Genomic DNA, 14019 nt, shown 5'->3' on the forward strand with positions numbered 1-14019 from the left:
CTATCAACACGCATAATCGCTTTTCAGCGTGTTTATCAATGCCTTTGACTTAACGTTATATTACTGTATTATGTATATATAGATATATGACCTACCCCAACCCCGTCCCTAAACCTACCCGTTACTGGGGTTAATACCATTTATGAGTGTTCTCCTACCATCCTAGGAAAAAAAATATCGCTCCACAGATGTAGATATAGATTTTGCTTCGTTTCGCTCGGACATTTAACGGCGTACACATACACGCGGAATCACTCGGACATTTAATGGCGTAGACATACACGCAAAAGATTTCGGCGTGGACATACACGCGGATAGATCAAAATGCGTATAGATAACACGCCACCTGACTTGAAAGTGGCGTGTATGTTTACGCAAAGTCATGATGTCATGTTGAAACACAACAGAGCTACTGTAAAGGCTATTCGCATGAGCATGTTTAAACTAAAGTGTTTTTACTTTCATTTATTTGATACGCTTCTCATAAGAAGAACAGACATGTCAACTAGTGCTGATTTGATGCAGACACATAATTAAAGCGGACTGATAAAAAACAGGTTCCTTGTTCCTTGTTCTGGAACGAGCTTTACGTAAGGTCAAGTGAAAATAAGCGGGGTAACCAAAAATTTGCCCCAGTGGCTCTCTATGAGAGTGCGCTGCAGTTCCTTTTTTCACCCCAGATTTACATTGGAAATTTGTGGGGTGCTGTAGAGCTAGGGAGGGCTCCGAGACCAGCTGCCCCACTTAGTATCATAATACATGCACTACATTTTAATATATCTTGCTCATGTTACGGACTTAAAATAGTCTAAAAAAAAATCGGAAAAATATTTGTTGCAGAATGCTGGACACATTCTTAATTTATTATTAATTTAGTTCATATGGTCTATGTTTGGATTAATATTTGCCCCTAAATACTACTATATACCAGGGAAGTGTGCGATTTCGGCAGCCAAAGTTTTACTCTTAAGCTTCTTCACCAATAAAAACAAAAAATCTAAAGTCATTTTTTCTCATGGTTTAATTGAATCATTGACGGTCAGCAGTACATTGGTCAATAAAGTGAGATTACATGTATATAAATATTTGTTTTATTTAATATATTTAATTATTGGAGCTTTGTGTAATATTCTTTGAGGAACACTGGATCTTTTTTTACAGTAAGTTGAATAGTTTATGTCCAAAGTGCTTTATTGTCATTACAACCATACTGTCACGGATGGAACAGAGTCAGACAGGTGGTAAGTGAAATAGTGTTTATTTACAAGGATTGTAGAACCAGACGGAGATATGGTGAGTATTCAAACAGCTGATAATCAGATGGGAACTTAACTGAAGGATAATCAGAGTCTAATACAGTAGTTGTTTTTGTGGATCCTTGTGAGCGGGGGATCATTTTTACAAAGTTGTTGTCTGTACACAAGAAATGCGAAAGAAAAACTTTTCCATAATTAATACACTGTTGTCGTGTTAACATGCCCTAGAGGGGTTCTGGCGCTGGAATTGAATGTGTTGTTACTGAAATCATGGTGAGTGCTTGTTGTTTCAGTTATCAGTGGCAGTGGCTCATTCACAGACGAGTACTTCAATCTATCGCTGTAGATAACTGTTGCAAAGACTATATTTGTTCTGTTGAAATCACAATTGATATACAAATCACTCTTGATATACAATCATTGATAAACATCTTTCGGTTTAATGAGAAAAAATTTATTTACTATACGAAGGTGAATTAGAACCTACAACCTCTGGCATGCTTAAAGTCGTCATAAAATCAAATTTGACCATTCATATTTTTATATGTAATATTGTAGTGTTTATTCTAAATGAATTATCTGTGCACTTCATTATTTTTTTTAAATTCATGTACGCTTATAATCTTTAATCAAATACGTTACCCTTCCCTCCCCCCTCGAAGCGACTTCTCTTCTCTTCCGGTCAATAACTATTATTAGAGGGCGTGGCTATGGTGGTCTGTCTCTTTTGACCTGACTATCAGCCGCCTCATCTTGGTTCGCGGGAGGCTATAAATATGGGGTGATTCCTTCCGGAAAATTTGGCTGCACGTCCTCGTTCTCACCGTCACGTTCCTCAATTAAAAATGCTTCATGGGAGGGTAACGGTGGTGAGTCCGGTGGAGAGAAATCCTCCACAACTGACTGTAAACTGCCATTCAAATCTGCCTCCATTTTGTTAGCAACGCCGAACCTCCAACGATCCAATCAATCCCCAAAGGACCAAATCAAGCCCCGCCCTACATTTTTTTTCTAATTTCAGAAGCTGTTTCACTCGGATATACGTCACAATACGGAAAACAGTACAATCTCAACTTCCGTTTCATGACGACTTTAACAAAAGTTTTACTGCCAGACCATTAGAACTCATGAACTCTAACAGCGGAGCTATGTATTTTTTCATTAACGTGAAGAATCCCCGAACTGACAACATAGTGCATTATAGTAGATGTGAGGATGAAACTATCACATTAAACATGAATTCCATGTCGATAAATTAAACTCACCTTTCTACTGATATTGATTTCTGAACATCGTAATGTTATTTTTTATGTGATTTGTAGTTGATGTGCACAAGATCATTCAGGCATGTATCTCTGCAGAACACTAGTGGGTGTTTCTCAATTGACTTATGACTAAGCCACGCCCCCAAACACAATGAGCCAATCACAGTGCGCATAGCTCCCAGTACACTCGGACATTCTCTGCTTCCACGTCCATCGAAATGCATTAATTGCAGTTAGTCAGTTTTCATTCGTTTTTATTTGTTTTTTCTTGTCATTTTAAGTTTAAAATGGTCAAACTGTGTACATGGAGTACATGCAACTCCGACACTAGGTATCCCGAGAGGCTGGGCGACGGTTGTATTTTTTGTAGAAAAAATGGGCGTGCCAGATGAAGCCGCGATTCGAGGCTTGTGTTGTAAACGTGAAAATCACGTGACTAATGACAAACAAGGCCTTGGTTTGTGTGGATACGTCATCGGTTCGGCCTGAGTGTCGCTACGGATAAAGGGGGTTCGAAACTCGCGCCACCTTGTGGCTGTTTTCAGGAGTAGTAGAAGCAGGTGTAGTAGTGTCAGAGTCAGAGAAGTCTCATTGTCATTGTCGTTATTGAGTCATATATGTTAGGGCTGTATATTATTACATTATATCATGTTATAATACGTATAGTATATTGTTATTATAATTATAGTAGCTATATTATAGTCTTGTTATATTAATGAGATAAGATTATTTGGATTTTTGGATCTGGACAACTTTTTGTTTTGGATCGCCCTTTTGGATTTGTTTGCTTTTTGCGACTCTTCCTTTTTCCTGGTAATGGAGAAAAGAGAAAGAGAAAATCCTCCCCTGTCTGGCCTCAACAGAAGCATCAGTATCCTATTTTATACCAGCTGGCACTGGCATTTTTATGTTCCTCTGCATCCTCTGTTCCTTGTGAAAGGATATTTTCCAAGGCTGGAGAGGTTTTGTCCAAGAAGAGGAATCATCTAAACCCCAACACACTTGAAAAATATGATATCATGCATTGCATTGCTACCTTAAATATGCTATACACAAATCAAGTGGACGAGAAAGACACGATCGCTACTGATTAGAAAAAAAATCTAAACTGATATTATTGGCGATATTATTGGCGTAAGTAGGCTGATGTCAGACAGGGTATAATCTAATCATCAGGAGAATTTAGAAGATAGACCCATGAGATCCTTTATTTGAAACATTTAAAAATGTTGTAGTGTGCTGGCTTTTTAACTTTGAAAACAAACGTCTTGACTTTTACTTTTGTAGCGTTTTTAGTCAGCTCCCGACGCGATGTTATTCATTGTACGCGCAAATTCAAAGCGTCGCGTCTGGGCACGGTAATGACGCTCGCGCTCTTTTAAACTCGTAATAAAGCGGTGAATGATTTTTCCAGAAATGAAGCTGATCTACAGTACAAGTTTAAATTAGAATACATTGCAATCACTCCAAAATAGATGACGACAACGCACACACCTGCATTACAAGCTTTACTTCTTTGCGTACCTATTTAGGCTTTTGCTACGCAGCACCTGATGGGCTGGCGTTAATGTGACGTAATGTAACAGTCTATGGTTAAGATAAACATCGTCACTATTTTTAGTTAATTAATAAATATTGAAATAAATTGTAGGACATTTGTACATTTTTTTTCCCTCTGTCTGGGCCCCACCCCGCCAATCGGGCCCTAGGCACGTGCCTAGTTTGCCTTTGCATTAATCCGGCTCCGCCTATGAGTAATGTAGCTACTTCAGATCAACCCATTTTAGATTTGCGTCAGGATCCACCCACAAAATTACTTTTTGCGTTTGATACTTGCGTTTCAGATTGTTAAAATAGTGCCCTGGATGATGAATACATCACCATATGAATCCTTTAATATGGACACAAAACCCACTGTGCCAAATTTAAATGAAAGCATGTATTACACAGTTTTATTATCAGACCGGAAGGCTGTTTAACAGTAATGTAGCTGCCATCTTTACCATGAAGCTTTTTAGAGATCAGATGGTGGACTACAGTATTACTGCTTCATGTCCAGAAACATAGTGGTTTCATGATACATAACCTCATTATGCAATGTATTTCTTTCCAACAAGATTTTCTAGTGAACTGTTGTTATCCAAAGAATGAGTTTTGTTTTTATAGAAAAAACAAAACAAAAAACTATAGAATAAGTAATGAAAAAATGTCAGAAAAATGAACATGTTTTTTGTTATTTAATGTTACCTTTTAATGGTTATTTGTGTTTACTGATGTTTAAAATGTTGTCACATTGTGTTTGCAGGCAGACAAACGAAGACAGATAAATAAAAAACAGGCTCGCAGTAGTTAGCAAACAACTAAACGTGATCGTGACCAGACAAAGAGTGAAGACAAGGTAAGAACTATATAGCGAACTAAACAAGTTAATTAATAGAACAGCTGGAACAAATTAACTAATAATTACGTGGCCATGGTAAAATCAGAGTGCCGGGAAATCAAGCAAAGTCATGAACTGAAGAAATACAAATAAAAATTCCTTGAACTGAATAAAACTGAACGTAATGCTGACAGTACTCCCTCTGTTGTTGCCGGAGGGGGCTTTGGAGGTAGACGAGTTGGTGAAGAGATGGTGAGAGGCAGAAGAGGGATGAGTCCGTGGTGGAAGTGGTGTGACAACTGGCCAAGGCGGAGCCGGTGGGAAGAGGGAACCTGGAGGAGCCGAAGGTGGGAGGAGCCAAAACGGAGCCGACAGGTCGACACCAAGATGGAGCAGGGGATCATTAAAGTCTATCAGCCAGTCCTCCTTCTCACTTTCCTCGGCCGCAGGGAACACGGGCTAATAGATCAGCTAGAACAAATTAACTAATAATGACGTGACCATGGTAACTAAAGAGTGGTGGCAAATCAAACAAAGGAAGGCATGAACTGAAGAAATACAAACTAAAAAGTCCTTGAACATAGTGGTGACAAATGTGTTGGACATGTGCTATTAATGTTTTTTTTTTGTGTGTATGTGTGTGTGTATGTGTGTGTGTGTGTGTGTGTGTGTGTGTGTGTGTGTGTGTTGTTGCTGACTACAGGTACTTGTGTTAAACGAAACAATGGGTTTCAATTTATTTTGATAGTCCACTTTAGACATTCTACTAACTATAAGTAACTTTGCAACTACTTGTCAACTAACTCTTATTATAGTATAGGTATAGGTAGACTTTTAGGTTAGGGTTCGGGTTAGTAGAATAAGTTGACTTGTAGTTGCTAAGTTACTTATAGTCAGTAGAATACATTGTGGTGAACAGGATGAGGCCGAGGGACATGAGAGAACGGCGCGAGGCCGGTGGTGCGAGTGTTAATGAGCAACACCTGTGAAGCACACCGGTGTCGCATCTCTCACGGAGGAGCGGAAGCATAAAGGAGGAGCGACGACATTGATGATCGAGAGAGGAACAGGCCTGTGTTTTATTTGTGTTTGGTTTTTGTTTTGTGTAACCAGCAGTCGTCCGTGAGGGGCTGCTGGCAGTCTTTTGGTTTTTGTATTTGTGTTTTATTTTGGTAGCCAGCAGTCGTCCGCGAGGGGCTGCTGGCGGTTCTTTTTGTTTTATTTGAAAATTACAATTATTTAAATGTCTGCCGGTTCCCGCCTCCTTCTTCCCTGAACTATGATCTCGTTACATACATGTTGGGGAATCATCACAAAAAAAGTGTTAGCATATATTAAGCAGACAGTCTACTAATACTCTAATGACAGTTAGTTGACATGTAGTTGCAAATTTACTTATAGAATGTCTAAAGTGGACTACCGAAAATAAAGTGTTACGAAACAATGTATAATCAGTGTTGGAAAGAATTTTGGAAATGTAATAGGTTACAGATGACAAGTTACCTTATTTAAAATGTAATAAGTAGTGTAACTATGGGTATTTCAATTACTTGATTAAAGTAATGTAACTGATTACATTTGTTTACTTTTCAAATTTCCAGCACTGATAATTTTTTTTTTATCTCTCTCCCTATGGTGGCAACTCTTGCTTGATTGATTGTCACCTAAAGAACCAATCAAAAGCATCCGAATAGCATTGCTTTACATAACAGCTTTCAAATGGCAGGAGATATTGTGCACATCAAAAACAGGCAAAACAAAAAATGAATACAGCAAATATTCAGATGTAACCTCATTTGTAATCATTAACATTTTTATAAGTAACTAATTCTATTTGGATTAAGAATGAGTTACCAGGGACCTGCATGGGAACATCAAACCAGTAGTAGTTTCTACAAGCCGAGGAGAGATGCGTTGCTTAGAAATGGGGTTCGCTGTGTGTGAGGGCCCCAAGAGATGAAGAGCTGATCACTCCTTTTGAAAGAGCTGGTCCTGTCCAAGTAAACCCGCAAAGTACGTACAAGATGCAGAGCGTCCTCTGATCCTCCATGGAGGTGAATGGAGGTGGGTGAACAACGGAAAGCTCAATCACCTCACATGTGAACACTAGGAAGCATTTAGGCTTTAAGGCCAGGTTGTGCTTGAGAAAAACCAGGCCAGGAATAAAAAAAAAAACAAATGCCAGGAGCAAAGCTGTCTTGAAAGACAGGAGCTTAAGGAGAATATTTCCCATGGGCTCAAAGCCTCCAGTACCATGGAGAGGTCCCACTCTGAACCACTCTTTTAGTGACTGAAAGAGAACGGCACGCGCCCTTCATAAATCTAGAAATAAGTGGGTGTTTCCCCACCATAGTGCCGTCAAATCTTACATGGCATGCAGCGATAACCGCTAAATAAACTTTAATAGTATAAAAAGATCCCACCAAAATATGAATTTTTTTTATATTATATATATATATATATATATATATCAGAAACGGAGCATTGATACATCAACTGGTGCCCTTCACACCATTCCTTAAACACACACCACTTAAAGGCACCATGTATAAAAGGCCCTAGCATTTTGAATAGTGGCAACAACTCATGAGAAATGCCCCAATGTGTTTAAGTTCACGCTCTTGCGGACCTGGCTCAGAGAGCAACCCTGTCTGGATGAGGGTGGTAAATTTCCCCATGTTTAAAAAGAGCCCTATGTTGCGATCAGGACTATCCCAAGAATGGGGCCCTATTTGCAATGAGTTCATTGTCGAACTCCAAAATTAATTTATTTTTAAATCTTAAAAAATGACTATTTTATTTGAAAAGAAAATTATTTTATTAACAAAATGTTTTTTTTTTCATTATGGGGCTAGCTATGGGGCATGTTGTCACATTTCATTTTCATTCTTTAAGGGTAAATAAAGAAAAAGTAAACACTGTAATAATAAAACAAAACCACATTATTGTACTAGACTTGTGAAATTAATGTGGAACAAAATTAATACTCTAAATGTGAAGTTACACAAACGTACTCGGTTACGTACGTAAACTCGGCTCTCTCTAGAAGAGGGAACGAGTATTGCGAAAGTTGCTTACACTACTGGTAAAGTCATCTTTTCTCGAGATATGAAGCCAAAAAATTATCCTTAATTTTTCCATTTATTGTCAACGCAGTGCAGCAGCTAGCAGACCTAGAGCAGGCTATCTAGCGTTTTCATTGGCTGCCCTGCGGCAACTGCAGCAGCCTACCACTGAGCCTCGCGCGTGACGTCACGTCCAATGAGGGCGCCCTCTACGCGTCTCAGCCCGCCAAAATGGGTGTGGTTTAGCGTATAAAAGTGTGGCTTGGAGGCTGGTTTTCATTGACTGAAGCGAAAGTCGCTCGTGGCGCGGGCACGGCAGGTTATACAATACTTGTTCCCTCTTCTAGAGAGAACCGAGGTTACGTACGTAACCGAGTACGTTCTCTTACGAGAGGTTCTCTCGTATTGCGTAAGTTGCTTACGCTACGGGAACCCATTGTCAACGCTGTGCGCCAGCATACACTACATGAGTCCCAGGGGATCCCGGAGAACATAGATAAGTGGGAATCATGCTGCCAGCAACGTGGGCCGGCACGTGTACAAAAGCACTCATAGGGCATACAGAGCGGCATTGCCGGTCTATATAAACATCTCACCATATAGTGCAGCTCAACCAGGAGAGTTAAAGTCACGTGAGAGTAGTCTGCGCATGATCAGATCTGGGCAAAACATTCACCCCACCCATACTGACAGAAGTCTAGCCTGCAAGGCGGGAACTTCCAGGTTATAAAACATAACAAATGTGGACGGGGAGGCCCAGCCTGCCGCCTCACAAATGTCGTGAATAGAAATCCCGCTGGACCAAGCCCACGACGAGGCCACGCCTCTAGTGGAATGAACCCTGACACCCAAAGGGCATTGCAGACCTTTAGACGCATAAGTAGATGCAATAGCGTCCACTATCCATCTGGACAGACTCTGTTTCGAGGCGGCGAGACCCTTGGCTCCCACCAAACGAAACAAAGAGCTGCTCCGAGCACCTGAAAAGGGCGGAGCGCGTAATGTAAACCCTCAGCGCCCTGACAGGGCAGAGGAGATTAACATCGCTCTCACTATCGGATGCTGGCAAAGCCAATAGAGGAATGACCTGCGCTCTGAAGGGAGTGCCCATCACCTTAGGGACATAGCCATGCCTTGGTTTGAGGATGACTTTAGAGTCATTTGGTCCAAACTCAAGACAAGCAACGCTAACGGATAGCGTGTGTAATCCCCAACACGTTTAACTGATGACAGAGCTGTCAGAAAAACGGTTTTGAGCGAGATTTACTTTAGGTCCACAGAATCTAGCAGTTCAAAGGGGGACGCTTTCAGGGCCTCTAGGACCAAAGAAAGATTCCACATGGGAACCGACGGGGGTCGCGAAGGATTCATCCTCCTGGCTCCTCTGAGGAAGCGGATGACTAGTTCCGCTTCCACGCCGGCCCGACTCCTGCCGGGTTCCTGGATTGAGGAGGAGGCGGAGTGATGAGAACCCGACCACTCCTCACTGTCCGAAGCCAGGATGGAACAGCTGTCACTTGCGGCGTCTCCTTCAGCCTCGTCCCCTGAAGCGGCGGCAGTGAGGGCCAAGGCCGGCAGCTGTGTGTCTGGGAGGGGCGGAGAAGGAAAGAGAGAAGCTCGAGGGATGGGCTCCGGCGAGCGTTTCAGTGTGACCTCAGGCTCCGGTGGTCTCTGTGAAAGGCGCTTCTTCTTGCGCGGTCCAGAAGAGGGCGGAGTGACAGCTTCCACATTGAAGGCCTCGAGTCGAGCCCGCAGGGTCGACAACGGAAACTCTTCACAATGAACGCAGCCTCCCGAAGCAAGAGCGAGGGCTGCGTGGTCTGGGCCCAGGCAGAGAGCGCAGATCACATGGCGGTCTCCGGCGCTGAGCGGGGCTCAGCACGAGCTACTCTTTTAGGAAGTGAGTGTCGCGGCGGCGAACACTAACAGTATATAGCAAGAGCACAAAAGGATACTCATCGCCGGATGGCGTAGCAGGCACGGAAGGCTGAAGGCGGCGAAGATGACCGGCTTCCTCAGGCGCTTTCCTCTGCGTGCTGGTCGCTGGTTTCAACGGCGGCGGCTTCTCTCAGGATCCAGTGATGCGAAGAGCTTCGCTGAAGAGCTGAAAATCAGAGAAGCAGCCTCCGAGCCGCACTTTTATACGCTAAACCATGCCCATTTTGGCGGGCTGTGACGCGTAGAGGGCGGGCGCCCTCATTGGACGTGACGTCACGCACGAGGCTCAGTGGTAGGCTGCTACAGTTGCCGCAGGGCAGCCAATGAGCACGCTAGATAGCTTGCTCTAGATCTGCTAGCTGCTGCACTGCATTGACAATAAATGGAAAAATTAAGGATCATTTTTTGGCTTCATATCTCGAGAAAAGATGACTTTACCCGTAGCGTAAGCAACATACGCAATACGAGAGAACCTCTCGTAAGAGAACTGAGAAAGTCAAAAAGTGTTATGTTGTGCTCGGCTGTTCCCTACATCATTTAATATTTATTTTGTTAGTTGTGGGACAATGACCATAAAATACACTAAAAACACAGCATACAATGATCATAAATATTGATAATCTTATTTGTGTGCTGTAATCCATGTAATTCATGCTCAAATGTCAATTGCTTCATCACCAATTGCAGAACAACATCGTAAGGAACTCTGGAAACATGTAGACAATGTAAACTGACAACAATGTGACATTTCCTTTCTGCTGTTTTTTTTCCCCTCAGCACACTTACTTAGAATTGAAAGCAAAAGTGTGGCATGTGCAGGACAGGAAATGTCGATGTATAAGGAAACAATATTATCAAACAGCACATTAGTCCATCAAATCTGCAAAATTTTACAGCTGAATCGACGGCAATCTCCTGTTCCGAAGACTCTATCTGGAGATTTGGTAAGTTTTCCTTCAAATTATTATGAAGCTTAAATTTGACTCAAATTAAAACATATATATATATATGGTCTATAGGGGTGAGCGGGACACAACCTAATGCTGGGCCAGTTGTAACACACTTTCCACACATGCCAGCATGGCAAAACTTAGTGCATTTAGGCCTACTATTTGCCATATCAACAGTATATAGAGTATATAAAAATGCACCAACATTGAAAAATCTTTGGAAGACATCACTGAACATTTATTTAACCATATAGCAAAAGTACATTTCTTAAGTTAATTTTTCGTCTCTGTTTTTTGTATTTATTTAAAATATACAAATCTGATATTATTTTAATCTTATATCTGTTATTTAAAGGTTGAGATAGTTATTTACTGCTGATCTAACCAGCAGAAGTCACCATCCGGGTTTAAATCCTAGTTGCGGAGATGGGGTATGTTGTAACGATGTGCTACAATGTGCCCCTATTAGAATATGCTATTTTATTCTATACTTGTATAAATTCTATTGAGAAACCATGAGAAAAGGGTAAATAAAGACAGAGTCAATGTGCAGAAATTATTAATTACTATTATTATTATTATTATTATTATGTTTATATATGTGCCCCTCACATGTTACAACATGCCCCACCTATGGGTTGTCACATTCACTTCCATTCTTTCCGATTAAAATCAAGAAAAAAAAGTATACTGTATTAATGGAACAAAACCACAAGTGTATAGACATGTGTGAAATCAATGTAGGAAAACGTAAATACTCTGAACCCCAAGTGAATTTATACATACTGAGAAAGTCAAAAAGTGTTAGGTTGTGCCCCGCTCTCCCCTACACTTTAATGTCTAAAAATGAATAACATTTCTTTAATTGTTTAACCATTACATCATGTAATATTTATTTTGTTTGCTGTTGGACAATGACCATAAAATACACTAAAAACACAACATGAAATGATCATAAATACGCATGTTATTTGTGAGCTGTAATCTGAGGATGTGGTCTTGTAGCTGTCTTCCGCTTGCTTGTATTCTCTCTCTCTCCAAAAGATCTTCCACTCCTGAGAGCTCCAAAGGCCCCCTTTTATAATCACTATTGAAACACATTATCTCTACATGTATGCACGTGTTGCTTCTACTTGCGTTAACTGTTACATTATTTGCTCTATTTACTTGCGTCAATACATTTCTTTGCATTTGTGTCAATGACATTAGCAATACACACATACATTCAGGGGCAGGCCTAGAAAATGATTTATAGGCTGGCATGAGGTCTGTAAGGGGTGGCAAAGCCAAAGCAAGCATTCATGCATAGATTTTGAGGATTTATGGCCTGACATACACAATTGTGTATGACATACACAACCATTTCAATATACTTTATATGAAAATCAACAGATTCTATATGTTTTTGAGCTTGTATTACTAAATAAGACAAGCTGTTTTATCAATGTTACATGACCTGTTTGAATGGTATAAATCACATGTTTTAAAGGGGGCGTTCGGCGTTCGTTTCAGCTTAATAAAATCGTTTAGAAATCATTTGGATGGTTTAATAACCTGTTCTGGTGAGAATGGTGACTTTCCCCGCTCCCCCCAGCGTTCCCAGGCGAAAACCAACCTTGCAACATGAGAATTAATGTCCCACTAAGTTGGAAATAGGAAGTCTAATGAGAAGCGAGAACAAGCGAGAAACACAAACTGCTTTATGACAATTCGACATAAACACACACGCCGCCCTCAATGTGTATGATGTATTACCCACCTCGGTAGACATAGCTCTACACGATAAAGATGGGCGACTCCGATAATAACAAATGCACATGAGCAGCGGTAGAAATGGGGAGAAGGGTGCCGCAATTGAGTTTTTTTTTACGACATTGTTGTGAAATATACGCCTCACAGCTGTAGGGGGAGCACGTTGAGAAAACATGCGACAACAAAAGTGAAAATCAGCGAAGAAATGGCTGGGGATGCCAAATGCCCCTTTAAAGAGCAGCAAAAATATTTTGAATTTTCTAACATTAGAAAGAAATACTATTATTAAAGAACTGAGACTGGGTCAGTTTTGAAAACCGTATTTGAGTTTCTGTTACTAACAGAGGTGGGAATGTCTGTGTGTGGTTACCCAAAACACACTGTATACCACATACTAGCAACACCCCATCAACTGCAAAGCAAGAGCCTAGCAACCAGCCCAAATATCCTAGAAACCATCTAAAATCTTGTAAACACCTAGAACATCTATCTATTCTGGCCTAACGGACCATATTTAGGTCTTTGAAACAAGATTTTCAGTTTGTTTAAGACAAGCCAGTATAAATTTGTCTTTCAAACTTTTCAATCTAGTTATTACAGTTTTTCAAGATTGCTACGGCGGCGTGAACACACAATTCATGAAACTATTCACCATTTACTCACAACTATAAGCACAATCTCAAACAACACCAACTTGCACAAACCTCAAACTTCCAGGTCAAAATAAAATATTCTAGTCAAAAACATTCTCTTCTGTCAAAATCAAACTTTGGCCTCAGATGACACATTAAAGTTAAATACACAGAGAACTCCACTGCCCAGTGAACACTGGTGAGGTCAATTCATAATAGTGTAACAAAAACCTCTTATTGAGATTCAGGGCTTATTTTGCAGCTCAATGTCCATTACAGTATACAACATCAATACATTTACAGATACAGTAAAATACAAACTTTTGGGAAAAAAAATATTCATTACACTTTCATCTTGCAGATGAAAAGCACTAGAAAAGAGAAGTTCAAGTACCAAATAATATTTAAATTAACTTGGTATGGACCACAATACAGTACAATAAAACAAAAAGAAAATTCAGCATCCTCTAAACATTTGGCCAATTTTTTTGGTATTCTGACACAAGACTATATTCCTAGGCAGTCACTTCTCAGTTATGCAAAAATACAGTAGGCTACACATAAAAATGGCTGCAAATAAAGTTGACAAATACAAGTTTGAGGGTGTACAACATGTGCTACAGTTTACTGTACATAGAATAGTGAAATTTCCCTCATCTAAAGTACTGGTACTGTGATTATGCTGTAGGCTATGTGCAAGTATAAAAACCTGGAGATAATTCTTTCAGCTCTCTCTCCAGTGTTAGAATGCAGAAATTCTGATTGTTGTGTCTTCAGATTT

The 14019-nt window shown here is 40.5% G+C and overlaps 1 protein-coding gene and 1 long non-coding RNA gene across 2 annotated transcripts in view; both read left to right on the plus strand.

The window, feature by feature from the left end:
• LOC143701675 (nuclear GTPase SLIP-GC-like) overlaps nucleotides 1-14019 on the plus strand; it is a 95756-nt gene that overhangs the window by 33875 nt on the left and 47862 nt on the right. The window lies entirely within an intron of this gene.
• LOC143701690 (uncharacterized) lies at nucleotides 4827-6474 on the plus strand. Its single transcript, XR_013190154.1, has 2 exons — nucleotides 4827-4919; nucleotides 5119-6474. It is a non-coding gene; the product is annotated as an uncharacterized LOC143701690 (long non-coding RNA).

Source organism: Siphateles boraxobius, unplaced genomic scaffold (genome assembly GCF_051911475.1).
Source record: "Siphateles boraxobius isolate OS27281-9 unplaced genomic scaffold, OSU_SipBor_1 33, whole genome shotgun sequence".
Taxonomy (NCBI): domain Eukaryota; kingdom Metazoa; phylum Chordata; class Actinopteri; order Cypriniformes; family Leuciscidae; genus Siphateles; species Siphateles boraxobius.